We start from the raw sequence: 20,564 nt of genomic DNA on the forward strand, positions 1-20,564 counted from the left end.
ATATCATCATGCCCATTAGACGGATTGTTACTATCTAATTGTCATATATCACATGAATAAATAGCAAATTATATACATGGGTTCCTTGAAAATCCATCTACGAGTGATTAGTTGATTTTGGGGTTTTCCTCGTACTGAATTTGCTATGGCAGACTACTTTAGCTAATTAGGAAAAGATTAACAATCCATTTGTTTGAAGCTGTTTTCTCCAAACATGTTTTAGAAAATCCTAATCATGTTGATAAAAAAAAAGCTATTATAAAATTAATGAAATGATAAGTGTGAATGTTCATTTATCTCATCAAAATATATATTAGAATAATCATCTCTTACAAGGTTCATTGGTACGTTAACGTATTTTGTCGTAGTTTGTTAGTTCGTTATAAAACTGCTTAATTTGTGTATTTGAAGTACTAAATTCATGTATCTATATTAATGTTGGTATATGTATTTTTTGACCTTATATCGCCTACAAATAGAGGTCAGCCCTAACCTCAATTGTAACCTTTAGAACCATTGGACATACAAAAGTGAATAATAGAAATATTTCTCACTATTTTCCGTCCTCTATTCTGCTCTCTTTATTCTCTACTTTCAGTAGTTTATTTTATTAGTTTCACAACAGAAACCATCTAGAAATTTATTAGATTTAGAATTACATATTTTATTTGGTAACTAGAGTTAAATTGGTATCAAAGTTGATTTAGAAAATATAGTTGAGTTGTGTGTAGGTAATCATATTAGAGTAGGTTACATGGTTTTGTTCCTCTATTTAAGGACTTGAAATCCATGTTTGTATTTGAGAAAAATCAATTTATTAAATAAATTTCTTTTATCCTTCCGTGCCTTCTTATTAGCCTAGTCCACATCCCTTCTTATCAAACTACTAGTCTCGACAGGTATTTGTGATTTCTAAATTCCATATATATATATTCTTGTATATATAGTTTGTATTGCAAATATCAAAATAAGCCTCCAAAATTGTAATGGCGAAACAACTTCCGTTGCGTAATTTTTTGTGCTAACAAATCACATTCTCCAAATACGTTTAGTAATAAAGGTGCTTTAATGAACTTTTTCCAAAACATAAAAAACATAAAAGAAAATCATCTTTTAACCTGCCGCCCATCTCGGTTGAAAACATATGATCTTCCACGGATGGATTCATACGCTATCTGTAAAAATGAAAAATCAAAGAGGTCTTGGTCGTTTAAGCTCCAATTGGCCTTTGATTATGGTCCAAAGAAGATTAGTTTCTTGACTTGATTTAATTGGGCCATTGATTATTGACCGAATGGCTTGACCTCTTCATTCAAACAGGTGATGCTATTAGGAGACGAAGATTTAACACTTTGATTTTCTCGAAGGGCTAAGGCTGGAAGCAGTCAAATTTTCATGTTTTTCTTAGATTATCTAAGATTATGAATTCGTTACCTACATTAAGATCATCACCGAAATTGCATTTCAGGAAACATTTTGGGCCCTTCAAATTCTGAAGTCTTAGCTCCCAAGATTTGGAAAACACCAAATAATCTTAAATAGGATATTGTTGAAACACCATTCGTGAACATCAAGGGCATACGCCTTGAATGAAGTTACAAGTTTCCTGTAAGTGTTGATATTAGCAAAGAAGAAGGCATTTTGCCAATTTTTTCCTGTATATTTTGCTTGTTTTACTGTGACCAGGTCATCTTGTTTTTGCTAAGGCTTGATCGAACCTCCCATGGTTTAAACTTTGATGCTGCATATCCAAACCCCAAAAAGACAGAGAGAGAGAGAGAGAGAAGTGGATCGACGAGATTTGGAAAAATAAAAACAGGTTACGAGACTATTGTGTTTGGATTGCATTTTTCGTCATTTTTCATGAAAAAATTACTGTAGCGATTTGATATATGTGAGGGAAAAAAGTGATAGGGAAATGTGATCACGGAAAACGATAATATTTTTTGACGGAAACAAGCAATCCAAACAAGGCTTCTTACAAAAATAGGATTAACAAATCTTTTTCTTCCTATTAATGTAGAATTGAAGCTCCAACAACTATAACAATTAAGTATTCTCCATGTATAGCTGATAGCATAAAAGGTTGTGGATGATATTCTCCTATAAATTCTTTTTCTCAATTGAAATGAATGATGAAAATATGAACCTTACCGTGGTTATTGTTGGACTTTGACTCAATTTGCAAGGATTTACATTAGTGAGTATGAAAATTCCAAGTTGCAAAATTTGATGCACCTGGTCAACAGTTGTATGTCGGCGATAGTATATTATTCAGTTTAACACAAGTTCCATCATCCATGAGAAGGCTGGCTCTGCACTGTGTGAAAACTTGTCCCTAATGATTTCTCGCCTGCAGGTGACCAAAATGCTGTCTTTATTTTTTATTTGTTTGAAAAAGAGAACACTTCTGTTTACTTGGGCCATCGTATTGATGAAATGCTACTATAACACTGAAATGGCTTATACTTTTGAGAGCAAAAAGGTGATAAAATTCACAATAAACGTGAGATTAATTTACTTTTGCTATGTAAGTATCTTTATAAGTATGGTTATGATCTAGACTTCCATTTTTTTTAGGTTTATCTTCAAATAGAGGATATCCTAATTTGAATAAGCCAATCAAACCTGTAATACATGATAAAAAGGATTGTAAATTACACTTTTACCATTTTATGATTTAGTACTTTTTCACATAATGCTTTTATGCTTTCAAAAACTATATATAACTCTATCATGATTTAGACTAAAGTCTCAAAGTGGCAGAATTTATATTCTAGCACAGAGTCAACTAAAATGTCAAAAATATATCTATTTTAAGATGAAAATTCTTTGGTTAATCATATGTGGGTTATGTGTAGATTTTGAAAATCATAAGGGGGGCTACATTGAAAAAGCTAAACCACAAGTGTCATATTTTTTAAAATGTAAGATTAATTAGGGAAAGTAAATAAATACAAGAGAAGGTAGGTAAAATTAAATATATAAACTATATACATATAAGGGAAAGTAATAATTATTAGTATGTATATATATATATAGTATGTTAGGTGAATATTAGGTGTGTCAACGAGTGCTTTATAGGCACCCATTAGAAAAATCCATGTTTATATATCTTGACCACTTAGAGAGAATTATATATCTCCACCACTAATAGAGAACTATTCTCATAACTTTAATAATTTAGTCCAAATTATGAGAAAGCAATGTATAACTTTTGAAACTATAGTAAAATTATTTGAAAAAAAAAAACACTAAATCATAGGAGAATAAAATATAATATACCTTACAATAAATAAGGAAACTAACTTAATAACACACGTATCAAATCTTAGACATCAAGGTTTTATTTACCACTCTTTTTTTAACTATAAGTGGTAGGGTTCGAATCTAATACCTCTCACTTATACTTTCTCCCTCGAACTATCAAACTCGTCCCAATCCCAAAGGTTTTATCTACCATGCCATACTGCCCTTTGATGGGAAAAAAAGTTATATTTGCATTTTGCACTACTTGTTCTGCAGTTTTGTACTTAAGAGAAGGATCCCTCCCTTACCCTCACTTAGGGTGCGTTTGATAAAATTGAAATATGAAACCTAAAATTTGAATTCTAAATCTATTAAGTTCTTGAATTATTAAATACTAGTTTTGATACATCTGACTGTATATCACATTAAATGGTAAGTGAATAGTTTCTAAGAGCAAATTTTGCCTAGAAAATTCATTGTCACTTAATTAATTCATATATTAAAATTTTAATTATCAAACACGTCTAGGTATGTTAAGATTTGAATCCATTAAGGTCATATTTGATAATCCAATCCAACACTTAAATTTAATTGATGCATGTCAATCAACTAACATTTTTACTAATTAAGTTGGATCTTGAAGACACAGTAAACCTATCTTCAAGTAAAAATATATAAGTTAAAAAAAAAAAAAAAGAGAGAGAACGTATTTAAGCTATTTGAAAACTTATTTGATTACATTCATTGCAATTACAAACTTTGCCCATACCAAACATAGTTTGCTAGGTTCTGAAGACCGCGGTGGCACTGCCACCTGCGTTGGGTATTGATTCTGGGATTGGGAATGCATCGCCGGCAGCCGGAGTTGTGTAGGGTTGGGAGGGGAATTGAGTCATCCCTCGTGCGTGACTGAGCGGAGACAGTAGTGTGAGACAGGATTGTGACGAGTTGCAACTGGGCAGTGGCTGTGGGGCAGCGTTTTACTAAAAGAACGGATCACGTGCGGTCTTCAAGTCAAAACACACCCACGAGAGAGAAGAAGAGTGCGAGTGTGAGGGCCACCCCTTTAGTTGTCGGCCACGAGGCATTTTGTCCCCAGCCCTCCCCCCATACCCATGTCCCAATTCCTTCCTTCTTCTGATCTTCTCCTCTCTTTCTTTGCTATTGGGAATTGGTCCATTCTTTTCTCTCCTAGAGCCCTTAAAACTCGGGGGGTCCCTTATAATTAGGGTCCCCAATCCTCAATCCTCATTCCTCATTCCTCATTCACCACCCCCACCCCCCTTCTTCTCCCCTAAAAGCGCGTGCTTCTCACGACCAATCTACATCCGTGCATACAAAGGATTTTTGGCCAAGACTAATCGGTAGTATTTGCTTTTGTTCTTCATTTACTTGTGTTATTGACCGGGGATCAAGAGGGATCGATCTTTCTTTGAAATTAAGCACAAATTGCGTGTGCGAGTGGTATAGCCAGTTAGATAAGTTTGATTGGTTGATGTTAATTAGTAGATGGGAAAAAGAAAACAAAATTTCAGATTGATGTTAAAGCCACCAGAATTTGGATGGAGGGGCCGGGAGGACTCTTTCCCAATATTGAAAAGGGGATTGAAGGAGGTTGATGACTAGATGAGTGTGATGAGAGAAACATATTAAGGAATCCCCATCCACAAGTCCAATGGAGAGAAGCTCAAGGTTGATGACCAAATGAGTGATGAAAGAACCATATTAAGGAAGCCCCATCCACAAATCCGATGGAGAGAAGCTTACATTACATATAATGACCAACAACAAGACGAACAAAAGAGAGGCCAAGAAAAGCCGAAAGATGCACCAAATTGTCAAATGCTTCCACCACCACCACCTTTGGCTTTTTGGCTTGGTTTTGTGTCCTTTGATTAGACTGCTGATTTGTCCTTGGAAGATCCCACCAACAACTCCCTCTAATCATACACGTCTCCATCACATCACATGTCACAATACCCCTTTCTCAGAAACCCCAGCCTCCAGTTTTTTACCAAAAGGCCAAAAAACACCCCAAGCCCACCTCTGCTTACCATTTCTTCCTCCTCCTCCTCCTCAAGACTTCAAAAGGAACCGTGTCAAGTTTTTGTCTATGCAGGTTCACCTAGTACAAGGGCAGTGCTCTATCTAATTACTTAGGTGTGACTAAATCTGGGGGAGGTTACAAGTCTCCAATGCCAGCAGGCCAGCAATTTAATGTGACCTACCCACGAGATGTACCATAAATTTCAAAGGGAACATTGCCCTTATTACAAGTCTAGTAAATCAAGAAGTAGCCAACAGCCCTGAAGGGTTTTAGGCTCCCATGTTCCAGTATATACCATGGAAATTATGGGAATCCAGAACCACAAGTTGTTACATGTCCCTTCTCGCCTGTTAATACATACGATAATTATGTTCTGCCTTACTTCCGTTATTTATCTTTGTCCAGAACTTCTTTTTCTTCTTATAATTGCAAAATACATAAGACGTCGAAATTGCTCTCATGGGGGAAAGGATTTGTATTTACCATTTTGTTCTAGGTCTTTTAGTGAAGTTATTATGTGGATAAGGATACATAGCCTCTCCTTATCCAAACCTAAGCATGCGAATTAATGTGTCTATCAAAGTAACAATGTCTTGCAGAAAGGATAAACATCAGATGATGTATCAATCAAGCAGAGGACAAAAAGTATGTGTCCTATACTAACTTTTTAATGCTCTGAAGGAGGAAAAAAAAAACAGTGTTAATAGCAAAGGTAAATTAACCACTTCCTTCCTTTCTACCCCAGGAAAAAGAGAACAAGTACTTTGAAAATAAAATTAACACAAGTTAAGGATTTTTTTTTTGTAATATTATGTTAACATATTTATCAATTACTTTTCGGTCTCGCATATTACATTTTTAAAAAGTATAAACACACAATCTAAAGATACTAAATTGGTATGCATGCATATTCATGCTTGTACATGTAGATGAATTATCAGTACCCCTTGTTATCTAATTTTTTTTTAGGTTTGAATTGGTATCCTGTGTTGCATCTGAACTATGTTTCACATTCTTGAGGGTCAAATGAGATACACTTTGTCTGTACGTACACACAGATCCTCTTATACACCATTTCATTTTCATTCTAAGGAAGCAATATGCAATTAATTAATCTTAAACATATAAGCAAACAATCAGTCATGTGTTCAAAGTACTTAAAGACAGACCAGTAAAGAAAAGATTGATAAACTCTTCCTCTATGTCATCCAGGTTAGTGCAGACTTCATCTGTATATCAGATTTAGGCTCATCGTTCAAAGGGAAGGTATCTGAACGTAATTAATTAAGCTTTTTTTTTTTAAATTTTCATTTCTATTATTCAAATTAAATTCTAAGACGTTGAAAAGAAAAAAACCGGCTCATTGAGATTCCTCCAAGTAATTAATTAGCACATCGAAGTAGCTAGCACGAAAAAAATAGGGGTTATTTGTCGTTGTTGACTATGTACAATCACCAATGAAACTTGTTGATAATCTCAACATGGCATTATTTAATTTTATTTTTTATTTTTGGTTTAGCAGGAGAATTGTGAGATTTAAGAAACAGGAACGGAAAGAAAATTTTGAACCAAAAACCCCTGAATCCTATAACCCTAGAGCCTAGATGATGGCATGCATTAGCTTCAATAATAACACTTTGTTTGGCTACTTGAACAAGTTGATTAGTACCTCTGATAAACGCTTTATTCTAATGGTCCCCATAAGATTTTGTAACACTGTGATCGAATATTAGGTTTAGATGTGAAGTTTAAGCACATCTCTTTAATATATACCAGTTGTAATTACCCTTAATTACTTTGTTCCGGGGAGATCTCTCCCTTTTTTTTTTGTTCTCTTGAAGGAAACTTTAGTAGTCATCAATGATTTGATTAGCTTAAACCAGTCTAGGTCGCAGAATGTAAAACTGTAATTGGGCGTAGTATTGCATGAAACCATCGAACTAAACATTAATTAAGCCAGATCTTATTCACTGTGCTCACACTTGATTACCTTTGACTCATATTAATTACTTGGTGAAAAAGTATTTCAAAAGTTAAAAAATTTCCAGTTTCAATATATTAAAAAAGTCATTTCCATATTGATGATGAGAGTTTGATATTTAGAATATATGTTTAGGCCTTCAATCATGAACGACAACCTTGATGTACGTACGATGAACTTGAGAACCCTTAATTAGAATATTCCTAAAGAAACACAATAAAGTTACAATATATATATATATATATATATATATATATATATATATATATATATATATTTCAATTTTTAGTCGCCTCAATATGATTATCAAATGTCCCCTGCATAATAAATAAATTAATAGCATCATAATTTAATGTATTTAAATTAACAAACATCATTATGCAAGACACTTCCGGCCGACACGTACATTTGGCTTAATATGTTCCAAAAGTCAAATACTAAATAATGAGATGGTTTAGGAAAAAGGTAAAATGATGCACGACTATTATATAGAAATGATGAAATCGATCGAGGATATGTTTTCTCGGCTATTAAGTTTGAAACAGAAGGATTGAGAGCTCAATATAAAATGTATCTGGGGATAGGATAGCAGAGTCGTCTTCCTATATGGAACTAATATTTAAAATTAAAATAGGATATAATAAAAGAAAAGTAAGACAGACAAAAAATAAATCAACTGCTTTGTACTTTAAAGTACTTTTAAAAAAAATAAATACATATATATAATGTCCACTCAAAGTGTGTAGATATACGTACGTACGCAGTGATTTATTTGTGCCTGTTTCCGCCATTTTCATTGCTTGCTTTTGGGATTTTCTGCTTTTCTCTAACAGCAACGTACGTCAATCCTCCTTATTCTTTGGTCCTGTTCCCAAACTGTTCTGATATCCATCAAAGGTGATTTTTAAAAAGTTAAAAAACAGTTAAGAACATATACTATTTATCTTTTCAACTCAACTGAATCTCTATAGAATTTTCCCGACTTTATCAAGTAAATTGTGCCGGACGATTTCTAACTAGCTTATCACTAATTAACATTGGTTTTGCGTTTTCTATCAAAAAACATCTTTTGTTTTCTCCTTTAATTTAGTGTTGATCTAATGGATTCCCGGATACCTAATCAAAATTTCGGTTGTTATACATGGCTGAAATAATCTGCAGTTCTTCATCTAGTTGTCATCTAAAAGCAAAAAATTTTGTATATATGTTCAATCGCTTGATGCAAAAACTGTAAGTCTTACAAGCAAAATTGGAAAAAAATACAATTGAAATATGAAAATTTTATTGGTAAACGCTCTCAAGGTACGTACACAGGAAAATCACCGGAACTCCCCTCCAAAAGTTTAAAGAATTACGGAGTAGAAGCAAGAACACTCAGGAGATAAAAGAAAACCCTAGTTATGCAATACTATCCAAAAAAAAAAAAAAAAAATTGTTCGCTACTCTTTTGTCGCATGAAAATTTGTTCTTTGACATCTCCGTACCTAATCTTAAAGAAGAAGTTTTATGGTTTGAAAAAACTAAACTAAATTAGAAGGTGGTACTTAGCATCAATGCTAGATTCCAAAATTAATCCTCACAAGAAAGAATCATATTTTCAGTGCAAAGACCAAATGCTGCTAATTAAAAGGAAAACTAAAATCATGTTAGTTACTTGACAATTTGTCAAAGAACCTAAACTTAGGAGTATAAAGTGGACAAGCACATAAAAGTCAGCTTCCAAAATTTCTGACACTAAAGCCAACTTGAACTTTAATTAATCCTTATTCAACTAATAAAGCTATAGTAGTAGTATTCCTGTGACAGCAAAGGGTCCCTACAATTAACATGTAGTAGCTAATGACTTTGTATTATGGCATAGATTCCCCTACTATTTTAATCAAATAAATTTAATCCAAACTTAGAAAAGCTAAGGGAACATAATGGGGACTACAGTCGATAATTATCAACAGCACAAGTGGTTGGTACTTGATAATGACTACATTGTCGTTTACAATTATGCGATCATGGACTGTTTGTCATATGAAATCATTCTTCCTAAACATGGTTATCTGCTCATACTTTTTGAGGATTTGGATTGAATTTTGTTCAATAGAGATCATTAGAGAAACTCAATGAAAAAAGGTCTTACAATAACAAGTGATTTTGTTGTTTCATTGTCTCCTAATCCATTAGCACAGAGTATTAACCCCCTTAAATAGCCCTTGTAATTTGTAGCGAAATTATGAGGAGAAAAGATAAGTACAAAACTGCGATGACAAGCTATAATATATGTGGATGGAAGGAGGGAGTGTTAAATTGGATAGCAAAATAGAGAGGTTATAAATAGGACGTGTTAGATTCAAAACCTTCTGTTTTAAAAAATAATAATAACAACATATACACATTTGTGGACTCCACTTCTGTGTCTTCACGAGCTGTGTTGTCCATGTACAGCCCATTTTAAGGAATGGCAAATAATGGGCCCTAAAATAATGGCTTTAGCTTGACTAGGGGCCTATCAGGCTGATAAGAGGGGGCCTTTGCCCCACTAAAAAATGTGCTATTTAAAAGGTATATATAGATATATCAAATAATTAAATGATTAATCTTGCTTATACTGACAATATATACACTGTCACTGTTGAATTCATGACATATGTGTATATATTGTATGCAAAAATTCAACTCTTGCACATATGTTATGAATCCAATAATGATAGTGTGTACATTGTCAGTGTATATAATTAATATTTACTCATAATTGAAACGGGACATGTTTTCTGTTAAATAGTAACCAGTTTAACTATTTGTTGGCTTTTTTATGGGATTTAAAAATTATTTCTAGATATACTTTCAACATTCGCTTATTCTTAAAAAGAGTTTTCTTTTTAAACTTACTCCGTTAATTTACATGCATACACTATGAATGCTCTGAACTCCATCGGAAAGAAGGTGAAATTCCAAAATTTTTTAATTTCTTTTTTTTTTTAACTGTCTTTAGTTATTCAATAGTTGGGGTCTTTAGAAGAGTAACTTTTTAAGTAATTTGGGGGATTTTTGGTTTGTTAGATTAATTTGGGATTAAGTAGTGGACCGTCAAGATGAGTACAATGCACCCTAGGTAACAAGTTGCTAATTAAAGCCCATTCGTCATTGCAAAAAAGTTAGTTAAAAAATCGTCAAATGCTTCTAAACTACTACTATTTACTTTTCATAGATATGGAAAATCACGGACTAATCCGATTTATATATGTAAATTTTTTTTTTTTTTACAGTTTTTAAAACCCTTTCCCCCTTCCCCCATTCCCCTCCCTAGCCAAACCTACCCCTGATTGTTAATTATTTTTATACAATTAATTATTCATTAAATTCTTATTTACACAACTTTTATCTGTCAATTTTCAGACCAATTAATTCCTTTATCTTAGCAAGGCAGGCTGTGAGCAAGATACTCTTGATTAGGCTTATTTACCATTAACCTTTGTTCTTGTCAAAAGGAAAAGATGGTATTCTTTTCGAGGTCATTCTGAAAATTAAAATCGGATCAAAACGTGATAGTCCAATGGGCCACCCACTCAGGCCTGTTGGATGAGTATTTGGGTATTTGTCAGCACATGTTCATAGTGAGTTCTGGTGGGCTTTATTCCTTAATCCTGATCAGGAGCTCCAGCCCATAGTCTGTAATTTGGCGTTCCCACAAGCTCAGTCCATCATTGAATTGTTTCCTAAAATTTAGTGAAAAAATTGTTTTACACTTTAAGGCTTGAATATATGCTACATAAAAAAATAAAAAAAAAAATTCCTGCAGCTTGGTACCCTTATCTAATAGTATTATTATCTTCAGTTAGTAAAATTAACAGAAATTCATCCATTTTGTATTTGACGCATGAAGTGACTAGCTATTAGTATTATTGGAGGCTACAAATTAAATGCTGGCCAAATTGATTTCAAAACCTTAAAGCCCAAATTTTTTTGAAGTAAAAACTTTTGCGTTTGGATTGCAATTTTCTGGAATTTTTGTAGAAAATGTACTATCGCCGCGATTTGATACAAGGGAAATAAAAATGTGACTGAGAAATGTGTTTACGGAAAACGTAGAGATTTTTTGGTAGAAAATTCCTTTCCAATCAAGGAGAAAAGTTAATTCATGCGAGGGTAGATCTTAGGAAACATAGGACGTGTAAGTGCTGGCGTGGAATGTTTTGTACATGCTCTTGTAATTGTAGGGAAATTTAATCTTGTAAGCATGGCTTTTAGATTTGGAAGGTTTGCAAAAGAATATGATTTGAGATCTTCTTTTCAAGTAAAATTAGAGTGAATGAGATGGAAGAGAGTGATCCTGAAGCAGCTTGGAATTTGTAAGTCATTTTATACATGAATCAGATGCCATTTTTACAGACAGAAAGATTATTAATTTTGCATGCGGCTATCATTTTTCTGGGCATGGGGGTTCATTGAATTTCATGAATGACCCAAGTTCTCTTTTTTTTTTCTTTTCCAGAAACGATAACGATTTTATTCATGAAATTGATGAGAAACTACACATTAGATGAGCAAGGGCTCAAGCATAGGCTTTACAAAAGTGGACTAAACCACAGAGGAACCTAATGGTCCTCATTAAAGTATCCGCATAGCTAGTTTGCTCAGTTTTTTACTGAGCCTATTCACTTCAACAGGTAATCTATCAAATGAGCATTTCCTAAACATGGAGCTAAGGTCTCTGATATCCTCCAGATGAGTTACCAGCCTTGAGTTGCTAGTAGCTTGGGGTCGTAGCATATTTAGCACCTGAGTACATGGTGTTTGGATCTTGATATATTGCCACCCTTTCTCGTTTAGCTTACAGAATGACCCAAGTTCTCAGAAGTGACTAATCCAATGCTAACTTGAACTAGCTATTTTCCTCACCAAAAAGTAAATAAATAAATAAATCAATCAATCAATAAAATTAAAGAGAAAAAAAACACACTCACACACACAGGCACACACTAGTAGTAAGGGGAACCTCAGATTATCTTGATCAGTCATTTTTCTTGTAAAAAAAAAAAAATTGCTAATCATAACCAGATCAAAACGTGATAGTCTACTGGCCCAGCACCCACCCCATGGTTGACTGAGTATTGGGGCACCTAAGGCCATGCTTATAGCAAAATATGGTGGGCTTGATTAGAGGCTCGATTTCATAGCTGTAGTTCGGCTGAATTGAACTTCCCACGGGCTAAGCCCATCATTCCATCACATTGTTGCCCCGCTTGGTTACAAGCTCCAGCTGAAGACCTCGGCTTAGAGAAATGTTGGAAAATCGATGTGGGAATTATTTACAATGAGTCTCGTTTAACACCCATGTTCAATGAGCACTTGTTAATATATATTTTAAGTATCATATTTTTAATATATAAAATTAATTAAAAAGTAAATAAATACAAGAAAAGATAGATATGATTAAATAGAGAAAGTATATAAATATAAGAGAGAGTAATAATTGTCAGTATATGCATGTACATAACAAATTAAGTAATTTTTAAATGTGTTAGCGAGCACCCGTTAGAAAAACCCTTTTGCAATAACCGATTTCAACATGATTTGATGGGATGAACAATATATTCAATGGGGTAAGCCTTCTTTTGAAACATTAGAAACTTATGCTTGTTTGTAGAGGAGAGTAGTTTACTTGACAAATCAAACTTCTTTCGCTCCCTCTAATTTTAAGTCCTGAGTTTTTTTGTCTGATTGGTGATTTGTTAATGCTTCATATAATGGCAGTGAAAAAAATTATACATACATACATATATATACATATATATATGCTACAAAAACAAACAAAATTTTTCCTCCAAATATTATTATTGTTTCTTCAGGTCCCAACCCTTCCCCATTGGTCCCATTATGTGAAATTATTGTTTACGGTTAGTGAAATTGATAGAAATTCATTAAGTTTAGTTATTTATTTTATTTTACCAGCAAAAGGAGGATGATAGTCCCCTAGTTTCTTACTTGTTTACTTTAAATGCAACCATATGGCTTTGTATTTATGCTTGTTAACAAAAAATAAAAAATGACAAATCCATCATTGTCTCCACCCTTATCAATTTAGGGCGGCATAGACTTTAATTATCTTGCTTTTTATGTACCACCTAAATCCATAACTGACGGTAAATGTATGATATCAGTTGTAGCTTTGTCCATCTGTCAAACATCAAAGTCAAATTTAATTTGTAATAAATTCCTCGACTATATATTCTTATTTAACAATTCGTATTATCCTACTTTATACTCTTATCTTTTAGATTAAGTAGGACGCCTTATTTGGAATCCAAGTTTGTCTGCTACAAATTTTTTAAAAACTTTAGCTACAGTAATCTCAAAAAATTTCTCAAAATTTTTAAACTATACATTTCAAAATATTAAAAAATCTACACATTTCAAAAATTTTTTAAAAAACTTCTACAGTAAGTTACAGTAAAATTTTAGACAAACTTCCAAATAGGGAATCTTCCTTGAATTATTAACCTTGCTGTTCCCTTTGCACTTTGGATTTCAAAGTTTTGCTTTTGACAGTTTGCACCCTAAAAAGTGTGCATTATCCTAAATGTGGCCTAGACATTGAAGTAATCGATGCAAGAAGCCAAAAATGATGAGGGTGACTGTCACTGCATCTCAAACTATTTTAGTGGATTGCCAAATTAAAAAAAAAACAGAAAAAAAGAAAGAGAGAGCACAAATATTTTAACTTGGAGGGATAGTCACATGAACCATAGTTATTAAACCCAACTCGGGAAGGAACCCGGCGAAGGAGGTGGGTCAACGGGTTACTGGTTGTGTGACGACCCCACCTTCCCCTAAGGCGAACCAGAGGGTTCGGCGGGCCGCCTGCCCGACTCTCGCCGGGACTCAGTCGTTCACTAAAGTTCTCAAATGAATTACAAGAATAAACCTCATATATACATCACATGATCCACAAATATACATCCAAATCTCCAATAATTACATGTCACAAATGCAGCGGAAACTAATTCTCAACTATACATCAAATGATTCCAAATCCAAAACTGTACAAGATATAGGCCATCCATTCACGTGAATAAGCACAACAAGTCCTGCCTTCGCCTTGAGCCCTGTGGAGGGGAATAAAATATTTTTGGGGTGAGTTAGAAGCTCAGCGAGTAACCAGAAAATCAGTAATCAAATCGGTTTAACAATATTTCTTTTCAATGATGTCATAAATCAATGATGTCATAGATCAAATGATAAGTCCAGAAACGATTACAGCATTTACAAAACATTAAATATGGAGTATCAATAATTCAAGAAACATGTACAATGGAAAGCGAGAGTAACATTCATGAAAAGGATACGTTCATTTTTTATAAATAATCCCTCGTTCATCTTTTTTTTTTTTTTCCGAACGTTGGCCGGTCTCCACCCATCCGGACATAGCCGGACTCCACCCATCCGGACGTAGCCGGACTACAAGGTAATAATCGAGTATACCAAATTCACCCAGGGTCATCATATCGCCCGACCGAGTCCGCTTCTGGCTCGAGTCGATCGGTAACGAAGGGCAGGGCCCAATTCAGCCAAACGGCTTACATTCATGCGCAACTAGCATTTAATCATTAATCATTGAAAATTTCATATTTATTTAGGTCGAGTGCGATAAAGTACACACTCGCCTAGAAAGCTCGTTTTGGAAATCATTCAAAGCACTTAACACGTTATCAATCAATAATACAAGTCATGAAGTCAAGAAAATATAGCAAATAAGGAACACTCACATGCAAGCACGCATGATATGCAAGAAAACAGTTCAAAAGTAACTTTGGAAACAGTTTAAAGGTAAATAATGCAAGAAAACGGTACAAAAGTAACTTTGGAAACAGCTCAAAAGTAAATAATGCAGGAAACGGTTCATAAATAACTTTAGAAATAGTTTGAGGTCACTCACCTCAATGGCTCAGAAATCATCCATCATGTATCATTGCCTTGCTCAAACCCAAGTCTTAGATCACAAACTCAATGCAAACAAATCCTTTAAAAGTTCGGACAGCACTTCCCCTAAATTTGCTTATTTTTCCAGCCATCATGGCTTCATTATTTCCTCGGCCAGTCCCAAAGGTACACACACAACAACAAGTTCATCCAATAGCCATTCAGCAAACTCCAAGTAGTACTAGTACAAGTCAAACTAGGGAAAAGTTCGGAAATGAAGGTTAAGCTCAAAACCAGAAAAATAGCTTTTGACATCCTTTTGCGGTAATGGCACCAAAGGCACTACGATTGTCGGATGAAGGTGCAAGATACACCATTTCGAAACTAAGAGATAGGGCTACAATATCACAGAAGGTCACTCAACCCAGTTTTGAGTGCAAACAGGTCAAAAATGCAAGATGCTACACCAGAATCACAAAAACAGCTTCACAAAACGCATTCTAGCGGAAACATCATAACTCAGGCTCTCCAAGTCCAAATCCAAAAATTCCAAAACCAGATGAAAGCTAAGAAACAGGGCTAAATTTCATCAGAAGGCCTCAACATCCAATTCGGAAGCAATACCAGCCAAAACAACCAATTACAGTCGCAAATCCCAATTTCGGGTAAACCAGAACAGCAATAGTAATTTCGACTTTTCTCACTCTACGCTACTCCGATTGCTCTGAAATTTTGTAGGCACTTCTAAAATGTCATTCCCTACAACTTTCATGTTTTAAACAAAGGCCAATTCGGCCTCTATCTAGGACCTAAAAATTCGGACAGAATGTTTATCACAAAACCCTCACTTTTCAATTTTTGGTCCAAAACAGAAATTGGTTGCAATTAATCACTTTTTCCACCTCCTAGAGTCATACATGACCCCATAATCATATCCATATGAAAACAGAAAAATCCCCAATAATTATAAAACTTCACCAATTCAACCAAAATCAAGGTATAATCCATTAAAGTTGCACCTTATACCACCACTAATCATCAATTAAACATCATTAGAGGGAGGAGAGGGGTCCTTCACAACTCACCTTAGCAATACAAGAGATATAGCAACTAGCCACCTTAGCTTTCCAAACAACTCCACAAAACACCTCAAGACCACTTAGTAAAGAGATTTTATGGAATGATTTGAAGTTTTATTGGTTGGATTTGAAGATTGAGTAAGAAATAGAAGGAAGAAATTGAGAGCTTTTCTTTCTTTCTTGAGCAAGAACATTCGGCCAAGAAGCTTGCAAAATGAAGCTTATTTTGATCAATTTTTTTGTATTTATTTGGTAAAGGTAAAGGTAAAGTCAAATGGTCAAAGTCCAATATTAAATCACAAGGTGACACTTGTCACCTTTTGGTTCAAAACTTATCTTTTTGTCTCTCCAATACAAATATCTTAACACATTATAAAATAATATCACTTAATACAAAATTCCAACAAATTGTCAAAAATATAATGCATTTACCGCACTTGCGGGTCCCACGTCCAAAATACGCTCTTAATTTCTCAAAAACTAACCGATACTAGAAAAATCATTTTAAAACTATTTTTGCTCATAAACTTTATCTGGGGAATTTTCTAATCAAGAAAATGTAGAAAAGGCGGGCGTTAAAAAAATAAACCCTAGAAAATTAGAAAATTTCCGAATTCTCAAACTCATTTTTTTCGGGGCGTCACAGGTTGAACCGGTGGGTCACTACATATATTTAAATATTATATTTCATAATTACTTATATAAGATATATGATATAAAATGTAATAAATAATGCCATAACAAAAGCTCATTTAATTTAATTTGTTATAAAATAATTAATTCATATAAGAATCAATCAAATATATAGTTATTTATTAATATACCAAACTTCAAGTGTAAAATTTTATCTATATTTAGTGTAATTATCTAGCTTATTTATGAATTTTAAGTGTAAAAAATTATTAAAAATAATATTTGTCTTTAAATGAATTATGTAATATGTTATTTTTGGAATCCATTTTATAACTTATAGAGTTTGGAGGGTAATAAATTTTTATTAAAAGATTCCAAATAAATTTGTTTTAGAGAAAAAAAGATAGAATTGAAAAAACATTTATATATCATAATAAAGCTACTATATCAACATATTTGGAAGTAGTTTGGTGGTAAGCAGGCGGTAGTGTTGGGGCAGAGGTCTGAAGTTCGAGTTCCAACAATAGCAAATATAATTTTCCCACAAAATCCGGTTAGTGACAAAACCGGTCAAAACCGGCCGGGTTTTCGGTTTAACCCGGTTCGACCGCCGGGTCATTGACTAAGTCAACGGTCTCTTTGCACAAACGATCTGATTCCAAACCCGGCCCGGTTCAATGACCGGTTCACCAGTTTGACCGGTTCGACCGCCGGGTCGGGTCGGGTTTAATAACTATGACATGAACATGACTCAAACTGGTATGGTATCTATTAAAAAAATTTTGGTGCGTAATTGTCTAAAACAAAAAAAAAAAAAAATTCAGGATATACGGTCAATTAAGAAAAGCTTGAAGGGTTCAAAGTGGAATCAATATTGCTCAATACAAGTATATGTATAGTTTATGACAGTTTTTTGATTCTTGGTCTTCTAATACTCCGTATGAAAAACTTCCGGACTAATCAATCTATCCAATTGTCCATTTGCCAGTTCGAGGCCTCTTTACACAACTTTTATCTGTCAATTTCCATGACTTGGGTGCTTTAACACAGCAACTGGGGTCCTAACCTTGTCTTCATGATTTATCTTATATCAGTTGTACAAGTCAAGTTCCACGGAAAAATGTTAGTAAATATTTAGCCAATTATCAAGAATATCCTTTCAATCGATAGGATATATAGTCCCCAACTGTACAGTATTAATAATGACAGATGGTAAGAGTAGTTGAACTCAAAACTCTATAAACATAAACATATTGTAAAAAGAACAAGAAGACATGCATACAAACAATAAACTTGTTACAATACCTAAGTTCAACTAGTTCAAGTCAAGATTAAAAAAAAATATATGTCCAATCTGCTATAGAATCTTGATAAGTTAAAATATTTCGAGTGAGGATCAATTATCCTGTGCCCTTAGGTACATGATAAGAGTTGGGTCCGAATGTTAATTGTTCTGAAAAATTTAAAATTTCTTCACTAAATTTTTCTAAATTTGAAGGATAGATGATAATGTTTAAAATTTAGAGTGAATTTTTTTTTTTGTTCAAAAAAAGGATTTGGACCCACTTCAGGCCCCAATCCTTATTTGGGCTGTTGGATTTTTTTCCATTTTTGTGACAGGGGTCGAACTCTGATGAATACTCTAACTAGAAGCTACACCACCAGGTCGGCTACCCTGAAGGGTCAATTTAGAGTAAATTCACTTCTTATATTTTGTATGTTTATCCCATGCCCTAAACCTTTTAGACGGTAGATGGTAGGGGAAGTTGTGATCGAACGTCATGGAAGAGCCATTGTCTTGTTACCAGGGTGCAATGTGTTGGACCTCGACGATGTAAACAAAGGCAATAGTACACAAGTAAGATTGGCTTCTCTTTTTAATTATGTATATATATATATATATATATATAAATTTATCTAGTAATTTTTGATGCTGGATTAGCTTTTTCTAGGCTATATCGCAGACGTGAATATTTATGTAGATATGGACAAGTTTTTGCAACAATTTTTTTTTTGTCAAGCCGTTAGACAGAGATAATGTAGTAATAAATAGATTTGTGTATAGCTAAAGGTATATTAAATAAGCGGTACAATATTCAATTGAATTCATTCGCCTTAGGGACAAGAAGAAACTAACTATTAAAGGAATTTGGTGCAAGAGGTTAAAATAATCCACTTGTTGATTACAGTCTACATCGAGGAAGGACAACGTTTGAAGCACGGAGAATTTGATTAAAGACACTTTAATAATTAAATTGGGAAACATTGTCATGATTAGGAGAAAAGGTAAATTTTATGTCTATGATGGCCCATCTAGGGACTTGTTTGGCAAGCAAATCTTTGGCCAAGTTTGTCTGTTACAAGTTTTTTTAACAACTTTAGCTCCAGTAACCTCAAAAAACTTCTCAAAATTTTTAAACTATACACTTCAAAGTATCCAAAAATTTACATATCTCAAAAAGCTTTTCTACAACTTTTACAGTAAGTTACAGCAAAGTTTTAAACAAACACTCAAAAAACTCAATTGCCAAACGGGACCATAATTAAGACATATGTCTAGAGATGAGAAGAAAACATGAGACACCACCTATGAATGGTTATAGTCTTTTATTTTTTTTATTAAATTTTATATACACTGATAGTGTATATATTATCACCGTTGGATTCATGACATATGTGTAAAAATTGAATTTTAAATTCAAAGTTTGCATAATTGTCATTCATTTAACGCTGATAGTATATACACTGTCAGTATAAAGAAGACTAATCTTTTATTTTTGCTTTTTTTGTTAAGCCTGTCATCAAGTTAAATGGTGATGGAAAAGGACAAAAGAAGGATTTCCATCGAGAAACTTAGGGCAGCTAATATTTAAGTCAATTAACTTTCATATTTTTCTTTAAATGAAATTGAGGGCAGTCTTAACGTGTTGTTTGTGAAATGCAGAATGGAGAAAAATGAATGAAGGCATATACTCTGGGATTTTTCGAATAGCAAAGAAGGAAATGTACACTCAACCTTTTAGTTGCACTATCTGGCTCACCTTTTGCATTATGTCTCCTGTGCCTGGCCATCCACATTTGATTCATTTACATTCGAACTAATTAAGATTATGTACTGCAAATGAATCAAGTTTAATCGAGCTACCTGCAAGTGTACTCAACTAAAGTTTCGAGTGAGTCAAGTAATTTACAGAGTCAAGCTCAAGTATATGTACGCAGGACTTGTTAAGAAGCACGGTTTAACTAAAATATTTATTTTATTCCATATTTAAAGAATATAAATTATTATTAATGCCACTCAAACTCAAGCAAGATAAATTTAAAATTGACCTCACACTTATTGAGCTAGATCATAGTAGAGAATAGGCAAGCTGAGCTCGTCTTAAGGCATTTATTCAAATTCACACTTGAATGTGGGCACATATATATTTGACAAGCTCTCAGCTCAAGTTTGGACAGCATTATTTGAGTTCGATTTGGCTCGAATACATTTCTAATTATGACTCGAAAATGAATGTTCAAACTGGCATTCAGAGAAAAATGGCAGTTATCACATATGGGAACAAAGAATACCGCGAGGCATTTAGGTCTCCTCATCAGAAAATCAGCCAAAGCGCGGTCCAGAGCCATCATGACTGGAAATAAATTTCGTTCAGAAGCTTAC

The sequence above is a fragment of the Coffea arabica genome, chromosome 8c, assembly GCF_036785885.1.
Source record: "Coffea arabica cultivar ET-39 chromosome 8c, Coffea Arabica ET-39 HiFi, whole genome shotgun sequence".
NCBI classification, from domain to species: domain Eukaryota; kingdom Viridiplantae; phylum Streptophyta; class Magnoliopsida; order Gentianales; family Rubiaceae; genus Coffea; species Coffea arabica.